General features: G+C 41.8%; 1 protein-coding gene across 2 annotated transcripts in view; it reads left to right on the forward strand.

Annotated features, from left to right (window-relative positions):
- LOC133552366 (uncharacterized) overlaps positions 1–20930 on the forward strand; it is a 51070-nt gene that overhangs the window by 22710 nt on the left and 7430 nt on the right. The gene's annotated exons all lie outside the window — the stretch shown is intronic.

Genomic DNA, 20930 nt, shown 5'->3' on the forward strand with positions numbered 1-20930 from the left:
GGCTGTAATTACAAGCGGTATTAGCTGATAGTGTTGTGTTAACCTCCTAATAGATGTCCTCCAAGCTCAGGACGCTTACAGAGAGTCCATTCAATAATAAGCAAGTATTCTAATACCTAATAACAATATTCCACTCACTTGCTTACAAGTCGTCTCCATTTTTTCCAGATGAGTGTTTTTAATGTGCTGAACTTGACCTCCCACAAGAGGCAGCGCCGACCAGCCAGCGGGCGAATCGAACCGTCAATTTCTTTGTTTGAGTGAAGAAAAACAAAGAGAAAAAGATTGGTCGAACTTAATTATTATATGCGCTCCAGTTCTATATTGCTGCTTGCTGTGTACTTCTGCTTACTGTCGCAACGATGCAGGTTATATCTTATTAGCTAAATTAGCGTGAAAAGGGGACAGCCATCTTTGCCTACTGCTTACTTATGTGCAACTGAGCTACTTCAGGGAGCAAAGTCTGCACAGCATCATCCAGTGGCCAAGCACCATAAAACACAGGAAGTAATAAACAGTTGTTATGTTGTGTGAATGTTGTCTGTCTATCTGTGTTGGCCCTGCGATGAGGGTGACTTGTCCAGGGTGTAGACAGCCTTCTGTCCGAATGCAGCTGAGACAGGCTCCAGCGACCCTCCGTGACCCGAAGGGGACAAGCAGTACAAAAGGATGGATGGATAGTAATTTAAGGAAAAACAATTGTTAACTATTAAAACTATTACACTATTAAAAAACGCTAGCAGACATCAAAATACATCAGTTACATGTGTTTTAATCAGCCCCTCAAGTCATCCAGCAGTTACAAAATTATAAAAATGCATTGTAAATAGACAATATGTCTAATATTTTTTTAGTTCTGACAGTTCCAAATTTGTTGACATGCTGTCAATTGTCTGTCTTTGCAGTCATTTGGCAACTGTATCAGTTTGCACCCCATGCTAAATATAGACCCAAAACAGTGTCCGCAGAACAGTTTTAGTCTTGATCAATCACATTGCTAAACGATTAAATTTGTATCACTTCCTCCCAGTACTGGGGATGTTTATAATCAGCATCTATTCTGCATATTCATAAAGACCGACATTCCGCTTTGCACATGTTTTAATGCCTGCAGCCTTGCGATGATGGCAACTTGTCCAGGGTGTACCCCTCCTTCTGCCCGAATGCAGCTGAGATAGGCTCCAGCGACCCCCTGCGACCCCGGACGGAACAAGCGGTAGAAAATGGATGGATGGATGGAAACCTTTAATAGATCGGATCCAATACATCTATTTCCAATATAAAAAAATTCAGTTTCAGATAGTAGTAGTAATATATGAACAACCTGAGAAGGTTTCACACGTCACGCCACCCTCCTCTTCTTGGGGTTCTGTCACATGGCCATATTGAGTTTGCCAGGTGAGAGGCCCACCGGACTAATCAGCAAAGGCAGACTAATTTGCCCACAGACATGTTCCAGAGCTCCAACTCTCCCCAGTGTTTTTCTCAACCTGCTGGCCCAGGTGGCTCAGACTCTTGAATACCCCCCTTTACCTGCTCTGAACCACAGAGGGGTGCAGGGGGGTATGACGGGGTGAAAAAAAACAAAACAGGAAGAGGAAAGTGGACCGTGCAGCAAGTCCAGGTGCATATGTTTGGTGTAGGAAAGAAAGGGGGGGGTCGGTTGACTTCTGGAAGCCGAGGCTTTTTCATCGTCTTTATCAAACCCCTGGGTCTTGTTTGTTCTGTTCCTGCTGCCTGAGTGGGGGGTTGCCGTAGTAAATTAGGGCGGGCTGCGGTTGATGTGGAGGGCTTCCTGTCGTGTTCCAGCCTGGCGACTGGGTCAAGTCAAGTATCAGCGCGACTTTTTCATTTGTCTTAATTACAAGAAGCCACTAGTTCAAGAGCCAGGGTGGTGCAAAGGCTCCCTCTGCATGCCTTTCATTGCTGATGGAGTTTTAATCACGATGCTGGGGTCTGATTCCGTCAGAGCAAGCTCACGACAAGTTACTTGGAAATGTACCGGCTGGGCAGCGGAGGGGAGCCCATTAATTCACAGCCATGGCGACCAGTGTTGAACATGATGACATTTCAAGGAAAGAATTACTTTTAGCTCTCCCCCCCAAAAAAACCACACTGTGTGCAAAAAAGATTCAATAAAATACCGCCTCCTTTCCAAAGAGGCTTTTATTTAACTATTAACCCAGAAAACATATTACCAATTAACTGCACGCATCCCTGGTAACGGGGTCTTGTTTATATTTATTCAGCAGGAGCCGGCTTAATCGGGAGGCCTCCAGGGTGGTCGAAGCAAGTGCCAACGAAGCCCCTGTCGTGTTTAATTACGGACATCTATTTGTTTGTGTTGTGAAGGAATATGCACGGTGGAGAGTGGGATCGGTTCCAGCATGTCCTCATCACAGGGGGGCAGTTCTTCCAGGGAGACTGCGGTTCCTGATGTCCAGACACACTCACCTTTAGCACGCTCGCTTCTCGCTATTTGGCAACATGGCCAGACAGTTTGAAGCCGCAGTGACATCACATCAGAAAACGGCGCCGAGCTGTAGCTCGGGTTTGTATCAACAAGTTGCCCCCAAAAACTGCTCTATTTGCACAGTTGTCTCCCAGAACAGTTCCTGTGTTTGTCCGCACATGTGAGCGCTCATTCTTCTGTGCTCCTCTGCTGCATCCACGAGGCCTCCGAGAGCTGGCCTCACCTCATCTGGCAGCCATTACCTGCACACATGCTCCCGTCTGAAGGTTGATCCGCGGGGTTAAACAAATCCAGGCGATGAAGCGCAGCCCCGCCAGGAACGGGCTCTATATATCAGCTGTGCAACGGCCGACATGACGAGGGCTACTGTGGCTGATCTCTTCACGCCAGATATGCTAAGAAATGCCAAACTCGGTTTGGTTCAGGTGCTCGACGAGGTGATGGAATAAACAGAGATGTGCTGGGAGGAGGCAGACTCGCTAGAGAGTTGTCTGCCTGTGACACGAATCATTTCTCGCGCGGCCACGTTCCAAACTAAACAGTACCAGGCACATTGTCCCGGGACTGAACGAGGAATTCGGTAATTACGTGCAGCGATACGCTTCAAGCGGCACGCCGGGGCGAGGCGAGGCATGAACGCATCTCAGCAGGGATGGCACGGAACTGACAAACCATCCAAGTTAGTGGCGTCGGGTTCAATTCCAATCCCAATCACACGAGCTGGTACTCAGCTGATGTTTATTTCGTTTCCTGTTTCTCACTCCGTCATGTCCCGATTGATTCTGACAGCCTAATTATCATTTCATCCTAAATGGATCCCTATCCATAGAGGCCGGGTCCAAACACAGAGACACGAGACGGGGGGAAAGATGGAGAAGGGGAGGGAAAAAACTAAGAATTTGGGAGCATTTGGCGATGGTTCAGTCATCTGTAAGATGTATCGCTTGAAGGGCGGAGAGCGATGGAAGGAGAGAAGCGAGGCTCTCAGAAAAGGAAGGGGAGACGTTTGGAGATTGCGTTGCGGGTGTTCCCTTGATGTCCCCCTGACATGAACCAGATTGGGAGCTGCGTGGCGTCGGCGCGTTGGCTTTTTTTACTCGTCTGGCTCTGACGGGTTTTTCCTGGCCTGCGCGGGTCTGCTTTTGAGACGCCGTAGCCCACTGGTGGAGCCAGCCTGCCGTTGAAGGAGAGAATAACAAATGCTTGAACAAATAATAAGCCTGCAAAAGAAAAAGAGGAGCGGTCGTCGTACAATCCTGCTATTGTTCCTGCTCGCGGGGCAGAAAGGAGGGTCGGTCCACGTCTTCAGGACGTTTTACTGGCGGATATAAAGAGAGCGAGCCGACGCCAGACTGACAGATATGCTCGAACAAAAGTGCTGGACGGTTCCGTATCGTTTATTTTCAGTTGTGTTCCTTGGCAGCGGCCATGTCATCCATCGCGCTGGAGGCGGCGGTCAGAGTTGCTTATGATGGCACCGAGTGCCGCACACTCAACGAGCAATCACCAAAGGTGCTCGCGAACAGCGCCGAACGTGCCGTTTCCGCACCCAACTCCCACGCACGCAGAAAAAGAAATAATCTGGACGTTAGAACCTAAACGCGAAGGTATATGAGGCGTTCAGGAACAGGAAAATATTTAGACATGTCAGTAGGACATAAAGTTGCCAGTTATATTCTGCAGACGGCCTAAATATACTCTGAAAGGTTTTATTTATGATGTGAAATGTGGAGTTGAGCAGTGGGGGGCCTTACGTTTTGACAGGGATCAACTTTGTGAGATTAAAAACTTATTTCAGACATCAAATGAAAAGACAACAAACATTTATAGAACACGTATGATCACTGGGACAGAGATATATTTCATTCCCTAGCCTTTTCTTTTTCATTTCTGACACACACACACACACACACACAGACACACACACACACACGCGGGTCTCCTAGGAACACAGTTTGCTCTGTGCTTAATCAGTTCTGTTTTTAAGTGTTCTCCGCTGGCTTTTCCAGCCAAAGAAAAACGTCTGGTCGTGGGTGGCTTAGCTGGGTCACTGAGCCCACAGAGTAGAGTGGTTCATAAGAAAAGGGCCCCACTTAATTCTGGGCCATACATGGCATTAGCTGATTTACATGTGGACAGCTATCATTTTGTGAGGAGGCTGACATTGATAAATGAGGTGTTTTACCTAATAGGTAATAAAAACAAATTACAGGTCTTAAGAGAAAGGATGTTCTTCATTTGGCTCTGTTTTCTGTCTCTGGAAGGGCACGGGCCAGATTGTTTCCATATGACGGCAAAGTTCATTTGTTAAAACTGCAGACATAGATTAATAAAGCTATGCTCTCTGATGATCCAGCAGCACTTCAGGGACGGATTTATTCGGAAGAAAAATTGTAGGAACAACTGCAAATTGAGGGCAACTGGAGGATATTTGTAGGTAACTGAGCCATGAATAAGAGAATGATAAATCAGGACCAGTCGTATTGATAGCCGGAAAGGCAGCATCATAAGAACGTTCTAGTTTGCCAAGAGCAACATCTTTGATCCAGGGGCTCATGTTTTGACTATTAGGCCGTTAATTATGGCAGGTAGAGGCGCCTCAATGCTGTGATTATGCGGTCGCCGCTCTCGCCACTGATCCATGAAATGCCCCAAATGAAATTAGCTAGAGCATAAACAATCTACTTACGCTCATTGGGGATTCACAAGCTGACACAGGAGGTAAGATGACAAATGAAAAAAAGAGAAAATATGACGCGAACGGTACTTAATATGGGAGGGTATGTTATTTTAAACCGCTCGGAGTCACCGTTGGACAGGAGTAGTCCCACAGAGGTCATACACGAGCTCACTGGGGTTCCTCCAGCAAAGCGTGAAAAGGTTTCCCCTTCTGGTGCAATGCTAGCCTGACAGAGGACAAGTCTGCTTCTATTCGCCGTCTCAGCCGAGTCGAAAGCAAAGCAGGAGGATGAGGCGCCCACCTCCACGGACATGCCACTCCCTTCCTGCCTCCACATGTGCAGGTGTGGATACATTAACGAGCTGCACTTGAGCGTATAGTGAAAACCAAGGCGGTACAATTTGGAATTCGACTAAAATATATATCTGGATTTGTAAAATCAAAAAATTACACCAGAGTTCAAACTATCTGTGGTACCTTGGTCTTTGTTAGTAACCTACCGTATTTCCTTGAATTGCCGCCGGGGCGCTAATTAATTTAAAACCTCCTCTCACTCCTGCGCTTACTAGAGGCATGCGGTAAAATTAAGCATGCGCTAATTATTTTAAAATCTCTTCTCACTCCGGCACTTACCAAAGGCATGTAGTAAAAATTTGAGTGTGATGTAAGCTTGGACCTTAAATCCTACTGAATAGCTCTTAATCATCTTCCCTTTATGTGATTTAAAATTACCGGTATTGAAATCAGCCTCCTCCATTTTGAAAATGATGACAGGGGAAGTGTCACTCGTGACGTCACGAGTTTGACCAGGCAGTAATACTAAGCATGCGCTAATTATTTTGCAAAGCGACTTTGACCTCGCAGTAATTCAAGGCAGGCGCATACTATATGCCCTGCGGCTATTCAAGGAAATACGGTATTCCAAATTGCCATTGAAAACCGAATTGTATAAAAACCGATGCCATTTTTCCCATATGAAATGTAGGAAATCTGATTATTTCAATTAAAGCACCCAAAACTATGAACACAAAACCAATTTCAAAATATAACTATTAATAATAATGAAGGAAACGCATAAATAAACACTTAATGTCATTTTTATGTACTGTGTTTTCCGGACCATGGGTAGCACCGGGTTATAAGGTGCACTGTCGAGTTTTAAGAAAATGAAAGGATTTTAAGTTCGCCTTAATGTCCGAAAAATACGGTAATATGCGTTATGTAAACTTTTGTTGGCAATGACAATGTTGAGTGGAGAGTTCTCAGAGTTCTTATCTTGTAATAATGGGGGTTTTTCTCTTACATTATCAAAGTCCTGACTCTCACAACTTTCTGTGGCCCAATAGTGGATTATTCAGAAGTCATACTCAATAATAAAAGCACAAAGACTGAGCCACTAACACTTGTGATTCTTTGTTTGGGCACTCTATGTTTGTTACATGCAAAGTTTAGCCGTGTGATAACTGAAATTGTGGCCACATTTTGGCTAAAATGTTCATGGATAATCAAATTACACAAAAAGTTGATGGAGCAAAAATGTTGTTACCACTAAAAAGCATAACCTATGTCAGTGGGTCCCCAAACTACGGCCCGCGAGCCCGATCCGGCCCACCAGCGTCCAAATTCCGACTCGCAGGAAGTCTTAAGTTAAAGAAATATATATATATACATCCAGTATATCAATCCATCCATCCATCCATTTTCTGTGTACCCAGCCTTCCTCCCAAATGCAGTTGAGAAAAAAAATTTATTATATATATATTTTTTATTATAATTTTTTTTTTATCTGTCTTTTTTAATCAATTTTTTACTACTTGTTACTCTCGGTGTCTCCTAGCCGCTCAAGCAAATCATATTGTCTAAAAATGCATTTTTTCCTATCGCTTACGTGATAGTACCCATCCATATCAAGATATATATATATATATATATATATATATATATATATATATATATATATATATATATATATACACACATAATTTTATTAACTTAATGCGGCCCCGAGTCAAAAAGTTTGGGGACCCCTGACCTATGTAATTAGAAAGACTAGAGCAGCACTATACATGTTCCCTTGTTATCAAATTTAAGATAAACAGTTTTCTTATATTTACAATTTGGTATTTAGAGGACATACTTTCTTTTTACACTTTTGGAAATTGCTGAAAACAATTAAAGGGGAATATTATCACAATTTCAGAAGGGTTAAAACCAATAAAAATCTGTTCCCAGTGGCTAATTTTAGTCTTCGAAGTTTTTTTCAAAATTTTACCCATCATGGAATATCCCGAAAAAAGGCTTTAAAGTGTCTCATTTTCACTATCTTTAAATCCATCGTCCATTTTCCTGTGACGTCATTTAGTGATGCCAACATGGCGGGTGCACAGCAAGATATAGCGACATTAGCTCGGATTCATACTCGGATTTCAGCGGCTTAAGCAATTCAACAGATTACGCATGTATTGAAATGGATGGTTGAAGTATGGAGGCAGATAGCGAAAACGAAATTGAAGAAGAAACTGAAGCTATTGAGCGAATAGCTATTGACGCTATTCGGCGATTGTCTGCCTTAGCATCGCCGGTAAAATGTGCAAACCAGACGATCGGGACTTTCGCATCTTGTGACACTGGAGCAACTTAAATCCGTCGATCGGTAAGTGTTTGTTTGGCATTAAATGTGGGTGGAGAGAAAGGCTGGATGCAAATATAGCTACAAATGGACATACAGCTAGCCTAAATAGCACGTTAGCATCGATTAGCTGGCAGTCATGCCATGACCAAAAATGTCTGATTAGCACATAAGTCAATAACATCAACAAAACTCACCTTTGTGATTTTGTTGACTTTATCGTTGGAAATGCATCTGCAGGATATCCATACATCTCTGTGCCATGTCTGCCTTAGCATCACCGGTAAAATGTGCAGACCAAACGATCGGGACTTTCGCATCCTGTGACACTAGAGCAACTTAAATCGGTCGATTGGTAAGTGTTTGTTTGGCATTAAATGTGGGTGGAGGGAAAGGTTGGATGCAAATATAGCTACAAATGTACATACAGCTAGCCTAAATAGCATGTTAGCATTGATTAGCATGCCGTGCTAATCGATGCACACTCCACGTAAATCAACTTGAATCCGTCCCTGATCGTGTTGTTACACACTCCGACAACACACCGACGAGGCATGATGTCTCCAAGGTACGGAAAACAGTCGAAAAAACGGAAAACAACAGCTGATTAGACTTGATGTTTGTAATGTGTTTGAGAAAATGGCGGTTGACTATCTAGGCGATGTCACGTTGTGACGTCATCGCTCTGAGAGCGAATAATAGAAAGGCGTTTAATTCACCAAAATTCACCCATTTAGAGTTCGGAAATCGGTTAAAAAAATACATGGTCTTTTTTCTGCAACATCAAGGTATATATTGACGCTTACATAGGTCTGGTGATAATGTTCCCCTTTAAGTGTGTGGGCATTACAATTTCATTATGTCTGTGAGATTAGTCATTAAAGACAGTGTTTCATTAATTTTACATTCAAATACCACCAACAGTTACTATTGCACACCCACGTATGGGAATGGGTGCCTTTCACATTTCGATTGATGCGGTACTAATTCGCAGACTTCAAGCTCAATACAGCGGTACCGATTTCTGGTACTTTTGTATGTGTTCATGTGGTAATAAATGTACATCTGGTTAGTAATAAAATATTGTATCGTATTTCACATTTAACAGTGAGGTGATAATAATAACGGTGCTGTCCAACATTTTGCTTTCTTATACTTCCAAGTATCATTTGCATTCATTTCAGTTTGTCCTAATTATCGTATCAGGACAGGCTTTGCTATTTATTTGAACGTGCCAGTCTTGTATTTTGTACAGTCCTACAAAGTGTTTGTACCGTAAATATTTATTACACACCGGCTGTTCCATTGCAACATGCATCTAAGTTGTATTTTTCATTACCAAATCTGAAGGTGTTAAATCGCTATGTAAATTTGCTAATGCTACTCTGTAGCACATATATGGTATATCCATATGAGCATCGAGCTAGTGCATTTTGACAAGTGGAGCCTTGCTGTACTTTAGATCACTTTTTATCAGGCATGCTGGCTTTGTTGGAATGGAAAATTATAACATTACTTAGAGGCAGTCCACTACAAATATGCTTGTTTTTTTGCCAAGTGATTGCGCCGATGCAGAGTCTGCAACCGGAAGTGACGTCACGTAAAACAAAGGTATAGAATGTATGGTACTGTTTGATTTTACGTAAAGCATAATTCGGTTCATACGTATAAAAAGCACTGAATTAGGTACCCATCCATATCAACCAATTTGTATTATTAAACAGAGTTTCACGAACAGCTTTTTCTGTCGGATATCGACAAAGTGAGTCAATTGGATAAACAGTTTTGTAGAACTTGGTGGGAATTGAACCCATGCTCTCTATATTGTTTAGCAGAAGCATGCACCACCAGTGATTCTATTTCAAGTTCAATTAACAGTGTGGGACTTCTTCTTACAATTGAAACAATAAGGATTTGCCCAATTTAACTAAAGATTCATTGAAAAAGTCAGATATGTGACAACATTGCATTACACTTTCTTTATCCACTGAATTGTGACGATCTGTCATTTCACTTCAGTCTGTGTTTCCTTGTTTGGTGTTTATTTCCCGTCAGCGCTGTTATTTTTGCTGCCTGTCCTGCATGTCTCCCTGAGGGCTCGTTCCCCTCACCTGTCCCTGATTGGCAGCCGGGCACACCTGGTTGCAGTTACCAATCAGGCGGCTATTTATGCCTCGCAGGTTCCTCAGTACTAAAGACTCTTACCTGCTCATCAACCTCCTGTTTCCTGCAGCTATGCGAGTTCATGACATGAATGTTTTTATTTGCATGGATTACCATATTTCATACACCGTACATCGTTAAAATATTACAAAAAATGGCAGAAAAAAGCTGCAAGGTGGTGGCAATTTGACTTTTGGACAGATTTTCATTTATATTATGGGAATAACTGATGGTTTATTACAAACCCCGTTTCCATATGAGTTGGGAAATTGTGTTAGATGTAAATATAAACGGAATACAATGATTTGCAAATCATTTTCAACCCAGATTTGGAAATCATTTTCAACCAAGAAGTTGGGAAAGATGGCAAAAGAATACTGATAAAGTTGAGGAATGCTCATCAAACACTTATATGGAACATCCCACAGGTGTGCAGGCTAATTGGGAACAGTTGGGTGCCATGATTGGGTATAAAAGCAGCTTGAAATGCTAAGTAATTCACAAACAAGGATGGGGTGAGGGTCACCACTTTGTAAGCAAATTGTCGAACAGTTTTAGAACAACATTTCTCAAAGAGTTATTGCAATGAATTTAGGGATTTTACCATCTACGGTCCGTAAAATCATCAAAAAGTTCAGAGAATCTGCAGAAACCACTGCACGTAAAAGATGATATTACGGACTTTTGATCCTTCAGGCGGTACTGCATCAAAAACCGACATCAGTGTGTAAAGGATATCACCACATGGGCTCAGGAACACTTCATAAAACCACTGTCAGTAGCTACAGTTGGTCGCTACATCTGTAAGTGCAAGTTAAAACTCTGCTATGCAAAGCCAAACCGGCTTAGCTGGACCCGAGCTCACCTAAGATGGACTGATGCAAAGTGGAAAGATGTTCTGTGGTCTGACGAGTCCACATTTCAAATTATATTTGGAAACAGAGGACGTGGTGTCCTCCAGAACAAAGAGGAAAATAACCATTCGGATTGTTATAGGCGCAAAGTTCAAAAGTCAGCATCTGTGATGGTATGGGGGTGTATTAGTGCCCAAGGCATGGGTAACTTACACATCTGTGAAGGCACCATTAATGCTGAAAGGTCCATACAGGTTTTGGACCAACATATGTTGTCATCCACGCAACGTTATCATGGACGCCCCCGCTTATTTCAGCAAGACAAGTGTTACAACAGCCTGACTTCGTAAAATAAGAGTGCGGGTACTCTACTGGCCCGCCTGCAGTCCAGATCTGTCTCCCATCGAAAATGTGTGGCGCATTATGAAGCATAAAATACGACAGCGGAGACCCCGGACTGTTGAACGACTGAAGCTCTACATAAAACAAGAATGGGGAAAAAATCCACTTTCAAAGCTTCAACAATTAGTTTCCTCAGTTCCCAAATGTTTATTGAGTGTTGTTAAAAGAAATGGTGACGTAACACAGTGGTGAACATGCCCTTTCCCAACTACTTTGGCACGTGTTGCAGCCAAGTAATTCTAAGTCAATTATTATTTGCAAAAAAATAAAGTTTATGAGTTTGAACATGAAATATCTTGTCTTTGTAGTGCATTCATTGAATATGGGATGAAAAGGATTTGCAAATCATTGTATTCCATTTATATTTACATCTAACACAATTTCCCAACTCATATGGAAACTGGGTTCGTATAAATAGATTGCACTTTTCTGTATGTTTTTGTTCTGTTTTAATTCAAGTTATTTGAAGTTCTAAATTACCATCTGTCATGTACCCTCTAGTACAGATCCAGGCAAATTAAGGCCCGGGGGCCGCATGCCTCCCATTAAGCTTTTCAATCTGGCCAGCCGGACATTCCCAAATAATTTTTTTAGATCTTTAATATGTGAAGTGAAGTGATTTATATTTATATAGCGCTTTTTCTCTAGTGACTCAAAGCGCTTTACATAGTGAAACCCAATATCTAATTTTTTACATTTAAACCAGTGTGGGTGCCACTGGGAGCAGGTGGGTAAAGTGTCTTGCCCAAGGACACAACAGCAGTGACTAGGATGCCGGAAGCGGGGATCAAACCTGCAACCCTCACGTTATTGGCACGGCCGCTCTACCAACCAAACTATACCGCTCGGTTAGTAACCGTAGCTGCCATTATGATGTGCAGTGATGTTTTCAAATTACCATAAGTCTTGAACTATACAAAGTATTTTAATGGTTGGAATTTGCGCTTTTGCATGATATACAGTACTAATTACTATGGTAATCTAAGACACAGCAGCTCAGAGGAGGCACCAAGCAGTGTGGGTGGGGAGCATTTCCACAGACAATTTCCAGAGCGGCCAGCCTGAAATGCGGATATCAGGGACAGATGCGAAAAGAGATTTTCACAACAAAGTTCTAAAGCCTAGTTATATATCAGAATGTAAGAGGGTTTTTTTCCCCTCTGTGTTCATATTTTGCTGGGTTTGTTGCATTTTAGTTGCATTTTGCTTGATTGTATAATATGTCGATCAAGAGGGGGCGTGACGTTCATATGTTGTCGATATTTGGTGTTTTATCATTCACAGTTAATATTGTAAATCCGTCATTCTTTGTTTTCATTTATATTCTGGGTGTCTCATTCTGTTAAAAAAAAAATTAAATTCCATACCATTTTTTAAGGAGGTCTGTCACAACATTTTTAGCATTCCATCAAACATTATTGTGAGGGTTTTTATTACTAATCCTAAAAATAGGACCCAAGCACACATACTGTACTGCAGATTTTTACAGCTTACACACACATATGTATATATATATATATATGTATATATATATATATATATATATATATATATATATATATATACATATATATATATATATATCCATCCATCCATTTTCTACCGCTTATTCCCTTTCGGGGTCGCGGGGGGGCGCTGGCGCCTATCTCAGCTACAATCGGGCGGAAGGCGGGGTACACCCAGGACAAGTCGCCACCTCATCACAGGGCCAACACAGATAGACAGACAACATTCACACTCACATTCACACACTAGGGCCAATTTTAGTGTTGCCAATCAACCTATCCCCAGGTGCATGTCTTTGGAAGTTGGAGGAAGCCGGAGTACCCGGAGGGAACCCACGCATTCACGGGGAGAACATGCAAACTCCACACAGATAGATCCCGAGCCTGGGATTGAACCCAGGACTGCAGGACCTTCGTATTGTGAGGCAGACGCACTAACCCCTCTGCCACCGTGAAGCCCTTTTATATATATATATATATATATATATATATATATATATATATATATATATATATATATATATATATATATATATATATATATATATATATATATATATATATGATAGATGGATAGATATACTGGCCTCCAGACACATTTTTTTCTCTAAATTTGGCCCCCTGAATCAAAATGATTGCCAAGGCCTCCTCTACTACATACACCTTTTAACCCATAAACCTGATATTCACAGTGGAACCATGATTTATGGACCACCTATTGTACAAACATTTGGATTTACAAGCCACAGACCATCTAATAAATAAATAAATAAATATGCTTTGGTGTACAAACTCTGTCTAATTGTACAAACGTTTCATCCATGAATTGAGTCTCCCAGTGCAGCCATGTTGTGCCCCGCAGGACATTCACATATGCACATGGACTAAATTTGCTAATTTAGTCACCAAAACAGTGCTGTCGTTAGCTACTGTGCTAATTGCTACTCTGTGTGCATTGAAAGTGTTTTTTTAGCCTTTTTAAAATAATTTTTCCCATTATACTAGACCTCAATATGAGTCCAAATAAATCAAAGCAGAAGCGATTAGTGGTTTGAAACATTTAGAAAAGGCATTTCCCACCACAGAAACTTTTACCCAAACTTTGCCATTTACCTGTGTAAAAAAAAAAAAAAAAAAAAAAAATACCCTGGTGGAACTTTTAAAGTTCCTGCAGAACTTTAGAGGGGCAGGTTCAGCTGTCGAACGCTGATTGGTTGAGCAAAGTTGGAGTGTTTCTAAAATTTATATTCAAAGTTTCAGCCGCCAATAAAGAATGAGAGGACAACTTTTTTATTTCTTGTGTATTTCTATTACAACATATTTGACAACAGAGAAAGAAGAACAAAATAACATTTCTACTTGCAAGAACTTTTGTGTGGCATATGTGTGCTAAGGAATGTTGATTAGTTGAACAATTTTGCAATATATATTTTTTTTCTCAGCCGAAGTGTTTAAAGTCATATGCAGTTTAATGGTTTCAATTATTCTTTACAATCTTCATTTCAATACACAATACGAGGAGTGAACAGACTCTTTTAAAGGATTATAAAATATTCATCCAAACGTTGAAACAGCAAGGCAAGCAAACAACTCATGGAAACTACACAACTTAATTGTTCAGGGATAAATATGAAATAAAGGGTGAGTCCATCAAATATTAACTATTTACTTTGTTACATGCTGTAAAAGTAGTCAGTGACATGCCATTTGTGTAAATAGCATCAACCAGTTAACCGAATGCAAGTGCTAACAAGCTAATGCTAAATCTGATGCGTTTATGTAGTCGTCGGGAGATAAACACTGACATTTATTCTTTAAATATATTTATTTATTGCTTAATTGACCATAAGGACTCGCCTGACCCTCATGAATTCATCATTTACTGAGGGCAAGACTTTCTGACTGTTGGAAACTGTGGCAAAAGCTGGACTTTTTATGTAAAATTCAGTAAAGAAAATTGCTTAAATCATGTCATCTTGTATATTTTTCTCTGCATTTCATATACCTGCATTTTAGTAGATGACCTAAGATTGTCTGTTTAGTAACATAGTATATATGTCATGGGTCATATATCTTTGGCCTGATTTCTATAAATTACCCTGAATTGTGAAATGTGGTTGAAACACAAACCACACACTTGTCGTTCCAGTAAGGAAAGGATTTAGACTTTTAAAGTTCCTGAAGTTTTGCAGTAAAAAGGCCTAATAATTTAAATGACAATACGAAGTGTGTTTATTTTTTATTCCTAATAAATGGGCTGTTGTTGTGATCCGATGGTGGGATCATCACCATATTGTTATTTTTGTTGCATTTTTATATCACTCTGCGGTTTGACATGCTTAGTTCCTGTTTTGTTCGTTTCCATGGTCACTCATTAGTTTCAGCTGCTACTCTCGGTTCCAGTAATAATAATAATAAGAAGAAGGGTTAGTGCATCCGCCTCACAATACGAAGGTCCTGCAGTCCTGGGTTCAAATCCAGGCTCGGAATCTTTCTGTGTGGAGTTTGCATATTCTCCCCGTGAATGCGTGGGTTCCCTCCAGGTACTCCGGCTTCCTCCCACTTCCAAAGACATGCACCTGGGGATAAGTTGATTGGCAACACTAAATTGGCCCTAGTGTGTGAATGTGAGTGTGAATGTTGTCTGTCTATCTGTGTTGGCCCTGCGATGAGGTGGCGACTTGTCCAGGGTGTACCCCGCCTTCCGCCCGATTGTAGCTGAGATAGGCGCCAGCGCCCCCCGCGACCCCAAAAGGGAAAAGCGGTAGAAAATGGATGAATGGATTATGGATTAGATTTATATCGCGCTTTTCTATTGTTAGATACTCAAAGCGCTCACAGAGAAGTGGGAACCCATCATTCATTCACACCTGGTGGTGGTAAGCTACATCTGTAGCCACAGCTGCCCTGGGGTAGACTGACGGAAGCGTGGCTGCCAGTTTGCGCCTACGGCCCCTCCGACCACCACCAATCATTCATTCATTATTCATTCACCAGTGTGAGTGGCACCAGGGGCAAGGGTGAAGTGTCCTGCCCAAGGACACAACGGCAGCGATTTGGATGTCAATAGGTGGGAAGCGAACCTGCAACCCTCAGGTTTCTGGCACAGCCGCTCTACCCACTATGCCATGCCGCCCCCAGCACACCTGTCTTTACTAATCACCACCCTTTATAGCCAACCTTTTCTGTTCAGTCATTGTCGGATCTTAGTTTGCTTTCAAGCAACTGCTGATGACTTGTCTTTCATGCTCTATCTCGCTAGCTCTCACGCTAAGCTCTATTTTTATTCCTAGCTTTCATTCTAGTTCTTTTGTTTTTTTCTCTTTGTGCCAAGTGTTTGTGTTTGGTTAGCTTTCCCTAGCTTTCCATGCTAGCGCTTTTATTTGACTTTCTATTTGCACCAGTGTTTCTGTTCATAGGTCCTTTTGTTTAATAACTCCCTTAGTTCTTACCTTTTTGCTGTGTTCTTGCTGACGCATCTACGGAGGACCGAATCCGGCAACAATATGCCACAGAAGTCTCACAGCTGTAACATTAAAGAGTTTTGTGATTTCAAACTGTGAGTGCACCACAGAGCTTGTGATAGTGTGTGTGCTTGTTGGCAGGCAAGCTGCCTAAGTAGTTAGGTAGTAGTTGTTTGTTTCTTTGATATACAGTGCTGTACAACCCTTTTATATTGTGTTCAAAATGTACAAAACCTTACGAATATATAGACTTTTTTCAAGGCTGGAACACATTTGTTTATTGTGGAGAAATGTTCTTATATACAAACGCTTCTATTTAAAACGCTTGTTCAAGAACTAATTAAGTTCATAATTTGAGGTTCCACAAGATGTATTTATTCGTAGAAACATGTTTGAAAGTAACACCAAACTATATCAACCTATTTAAAGGGGAACGGCACTTTTGGGGGGAATTTTGCCTATTTTTTACAATCATTATGAGAAACATGACAAAGTTTTTTTTTTTTATGCATTCTAAATATTAAATAAATGCGATCGAAAGTCCACTTACAATGCACCCTATGAGAGCTGCTCAATTCTGCTTGTAAGGCAGAGACACCTCTATTAAGGGTATATATATATATAATGTAGTAACGGGCACATTTATAATAACATTTAATATTTATGTATTTTGATCATTTTAAGCAATACATTTATTAATTTAAAAAACGTTTGCTTTTTTTTCTACATAACTGATTATTACTCATTGCAGACTTTATGATATTCCAAACAAACATAATGAAAAAACTAAATAAACAAAATAAATAAGTAATCAGGGCTTCACGGTGGAAGAGGGGTTAGTGCGTCTGCCTCACAATACAAAGGTCCTGAATAGTCCTGGGTTCAATCCCGGGTTCGGGATATTTCTGTGTGGAGTTTGCATATCCTCCCCGGGAACGCGTGGGTTTCCTCCGGGCACTGTGACTTCCTCCCACCTCCAAAGACATGCACATTGGGATAGGTTGATTGGCAACACTAAATGGTTCTTAGTGTATGAATGTGAGAGTGAATGTTGTCTGTCTATCTGTGTTGGCCCTGGGATGAGGTGACGACTCGTCCAGGGTGTACAAGACAAGACAATGGATGGAATGGAAAAAAAAAATCACTTACTGTACAAGGGCTGCTGTCATTAGGATGGCGACTGATAGGATGTTCATATATTCTCATTTAGAGGAAGAATGACTCATAATCGTCGTGAAGAAACAGGGTCAGGGGAGTCTTTTTGTGTTGTTCTCGCCAGTTACGGGTCCTAAATGGCTGTCAAAGTTTACCAGCTTGTCGGATTACATCCTCAGTCACCTACTTTCCAGGTGAGAGGCAAGATTTATGATCTCCAATAAACTTACGGGGAGCGAGGGAGCGAGGAAACAGCAGACGACAATATAGTGTAAACAAATGGACACACGTTAGTGATCACATTACTGCTATAAATAGTTAAACTGTGTTAGGGCTTATAGTAACAATATCTGGACTGGACACTGTCCGAGAGTTTGTGGGCGGCCGAGGGTGAAGTCTGCTCTCTTGGTTGCTTTGTTGGGTCTGCTCCTGTCTCTGGCCATGCTCCCCCCCCCCCGCCCACCCTAGCAGAGGATGGCGTGGAACACCGCAAAGGCCACCACAGTGTATATGTTTTTTTGTTGTTGTTGTTGTTGTTGTTGAACTTTTGTGACTGTGTGTAGAAGTGGCTGGTTGCATCAGCTCTGCTCTTTTAATGTCTTTAATGTCCTTTGTGTTCTTTGATGTTTGATGTTTCCCTCTTACACACATGTTTATGTGTGCTATAGCTATTAGATTTTTTCCCCCATGGCCTCAGTCTGGACCCCCTCTCCAGGGGACCAGGCTTAGTCTGATTTCCCTACCCCCTCCTCACCTGTTTCTCATATTTTTGTAAGGGACGCCGGAAGTTGGCAGAGTTCCTGTTCTGTCTCCCTGTAATGTTTGTCTGCTCTTGAATGGGATTGTGCTGAAAATCTTAATTTCCCTTCTGGGATTAATAAAGCATTTCTGATTCTGATCACTAATACTTGGTTGATATTCTTCCATCCATCCATCCATTTTCTACCGCTTGTCCCTTTTGGGGTCGCGGGAGGTTGCTGGAGCCTATCTCAGCTGCATTAGGGCGGTAGGCGGGGTACACCCTTGACAAGTCACCACCTCATCGCAGTGGTTGATATTCAAGTCACGAAATTAACATTTAGAATGCATTATTTTATAATAATTGTGAATGATAGGCAACATTTTTAAAAAAGTGCAGTTCCCCTTTAATAACTATGTTTTTTTACTATCAATCGGTGTGGTCGTAGGATTGAGCCTAGGCGTTGTGCAGGGTATGTCGTTTGTTGACTTCTTTTGTGTTGGGCAGGCAGCCTGTTGATTAGTTTGAGCACTGCTGCCCCCTACTTGGAGGCGTGTGCATCGTTCAAGCATGAAAAAAAAAGAACTAATATTAAAAGTACCCCTGCTCTCTCACGGCTCGTCTAACACCTAACCCCGCCTCCAAGGAGGGCCCCATCCACTATTTGAGAAGCACTGGTGTACATGACGCATGCTGTGTCGTTTTTAAGGTTTTTTTTAACAGAACTCAGAGCCGAGGTGACAATCAAGCATGGAAAGACTATAAAAGGTTGCGATCGAGAGCAGAAAATGTGAGTGTGAGGAGGGAGCGGGCGAGAGGGGTGGGTGGTGGTTGTTGGAAGACGGCGTGCGCTGAGTGATGGGAGAATGACTACAGCGATGTTTAGAAAGAGCAGTCGGCCAGTCTATTGCTTAGGAGCCGCAGTGTCTGCACTGAGCCCCCACTCTCCTCCGCTCCCACCGCTGTAAGTAGGATGGTACATGCGGCCTCATTGCACAGCGCTCCAGCGTGCCGCTAGAATTAGCCCCCCCCTGGAAACAGATGGAATTCTAAACAGCATAAACTTTTCTTGACTTGATTATATTGAGCCTTTCCAAGCTCCGACATTAAAATGAAAGAGAGACTGCAAAGCAAAAAAAAAAGTGGGGAACTTAAGAAGCTAATTGCCGTGGGTCTGGCGCGCACATTGGGCATTGTGTTGATTCGAGACGCTGCAGTAATGCAGGAGCCTTTCCCTCGGCCGTGAAGGCGGGGCGGGGGGGGGGACTGTCACATCTTCCGTGCGTTTGCGGTGGGCTTGCAGCTCCACACAGGCTGCATGTGAAGCCGCTAATTAAAAGCAAGCCATCCGTAACTGTCTGGCTCACCAGGCCGTACTCATCCATGTGGACCCCATAGGCTGCGCTGGCCCCCTCCCATCCGCGGCCTCTGACAAAGACTGCTGGCGTCTGCATGGGAGTCATTTTAGGAAAAAAAAATATCATTCCTCAAGGCTACACTGGCAGTTCTACAGTGCATTTATTTGATTAAATTAGAGTCATATTTTGACGTGTTTTTATGTTCTGTTCTAAACTTGACAGGCTTTTAGTATTTTTTTTTTGTTTCAGACTATTTCTATACAATGTTTTCTCATTGCTTGAATGTCTGAAAGCTTCATAAAAAAAACCCAACAAAGCAGAAATGCAAGTTAAATGTCTAGTAAAACAAGCCACAGCGCAGTGAGCCGCTCCAAGTAGTCACTTTGATTAGAAAGATTGTTTGTTTCCAAAAATAATGACAGCCAAATCCCTCAATAAACCAATTTGTGCGCTCCCAACTCAAACAAGCAAAACAGGGAAAATCCCACTGGTAGGCGATTGTCTGGGCTCTCCTAGAATTTATGTTTATTTCAGGGGTATTCCAATTAGGGTTTTATGTTGCCAATTATGATCATCCATGAGTGAAATTGGCCGATCATATGGATTAACTCAAAATGTTTTAGATTTATTTGTGGTTAGTGCTATTGACAGTCCAACAATATCAACTCGATATTTAAACACGTTCACTATTCTCTATTATTACATACAATTGTTAAAGCTATACAAAGTCAATAACAAACAAATATAAGTAAACTATCGCAAAAAACACTATTTACTACTCTTTCAAATCCTTTGGTTTTTCGGCTTCCAAGTCCTCCTGTGTCCAGGGAAATAATCATTGACTTGACAAACATTAACACACACTATAAAACACGGATTTTGTGAGTAAACAAATGTCGATCGAATTGTACCTGAAATAGGCACCAGCACCCCCCGCGACCCCAAAGCGAATAAGCGGTAGAAAATGAATGGATGGATAATTAGCCTAGTCCATCCATCCATTTCCTACCGCTTATTCCCTTTTGGGGTCGCGGGCGGTTCTGGCATCTATCTCAGCTACAATCGGCCTAGTGTTGATCATAAACAGTGGTGTCCCGTCAGGGCCAGCAAGGCCTTTTCTGCTTGCCTAACATAACCAGAAATCATGATCATAATAAAAGATAAAAGTAGTTTTTTTTAATTTACTTTCCCTAAATATCTAAAAGTATTAATATTCTCTTCATGTCATAATATACTCCTTCCAATGCTGTTGTTTTTAGGCTAGAGTTTTTATCCAATCATAATTCAGCTAGCTTAAGTTGCCATGCTGTACCAAATCTGCCCTTTCCCCTTCAGAATCAACAATGCGGGGAACATACAGTTGATGGACAGTTGCAATAGCCAATCAGATCACGAGTTGCCCTGACATTTACGCGTCCTGTGATTGGATAGTCACTTTGCAGTCCCAAGTAAGTATCCAATCACAAGTTGCAAAACAGGGAGTGGCACCAGAGCCATAGAAGGCCACA

Source organism: Nerophis ophidion, linkage group LG05, assembly GCF_033978795.1.
Source record: "Nerophis ophidion isolate RoL-2023_Sa linkage group LG05, RoL_Noph_v1.0, whole genome shotgun sequence".
NCBI classification, from domain to species: domain Eukaryota; kingdom Metazoa; phylum Chordata; class Actinopteri; order Syngnathiformes; family Syngnathidae; genus Nerophis; species Nerophis ophidion.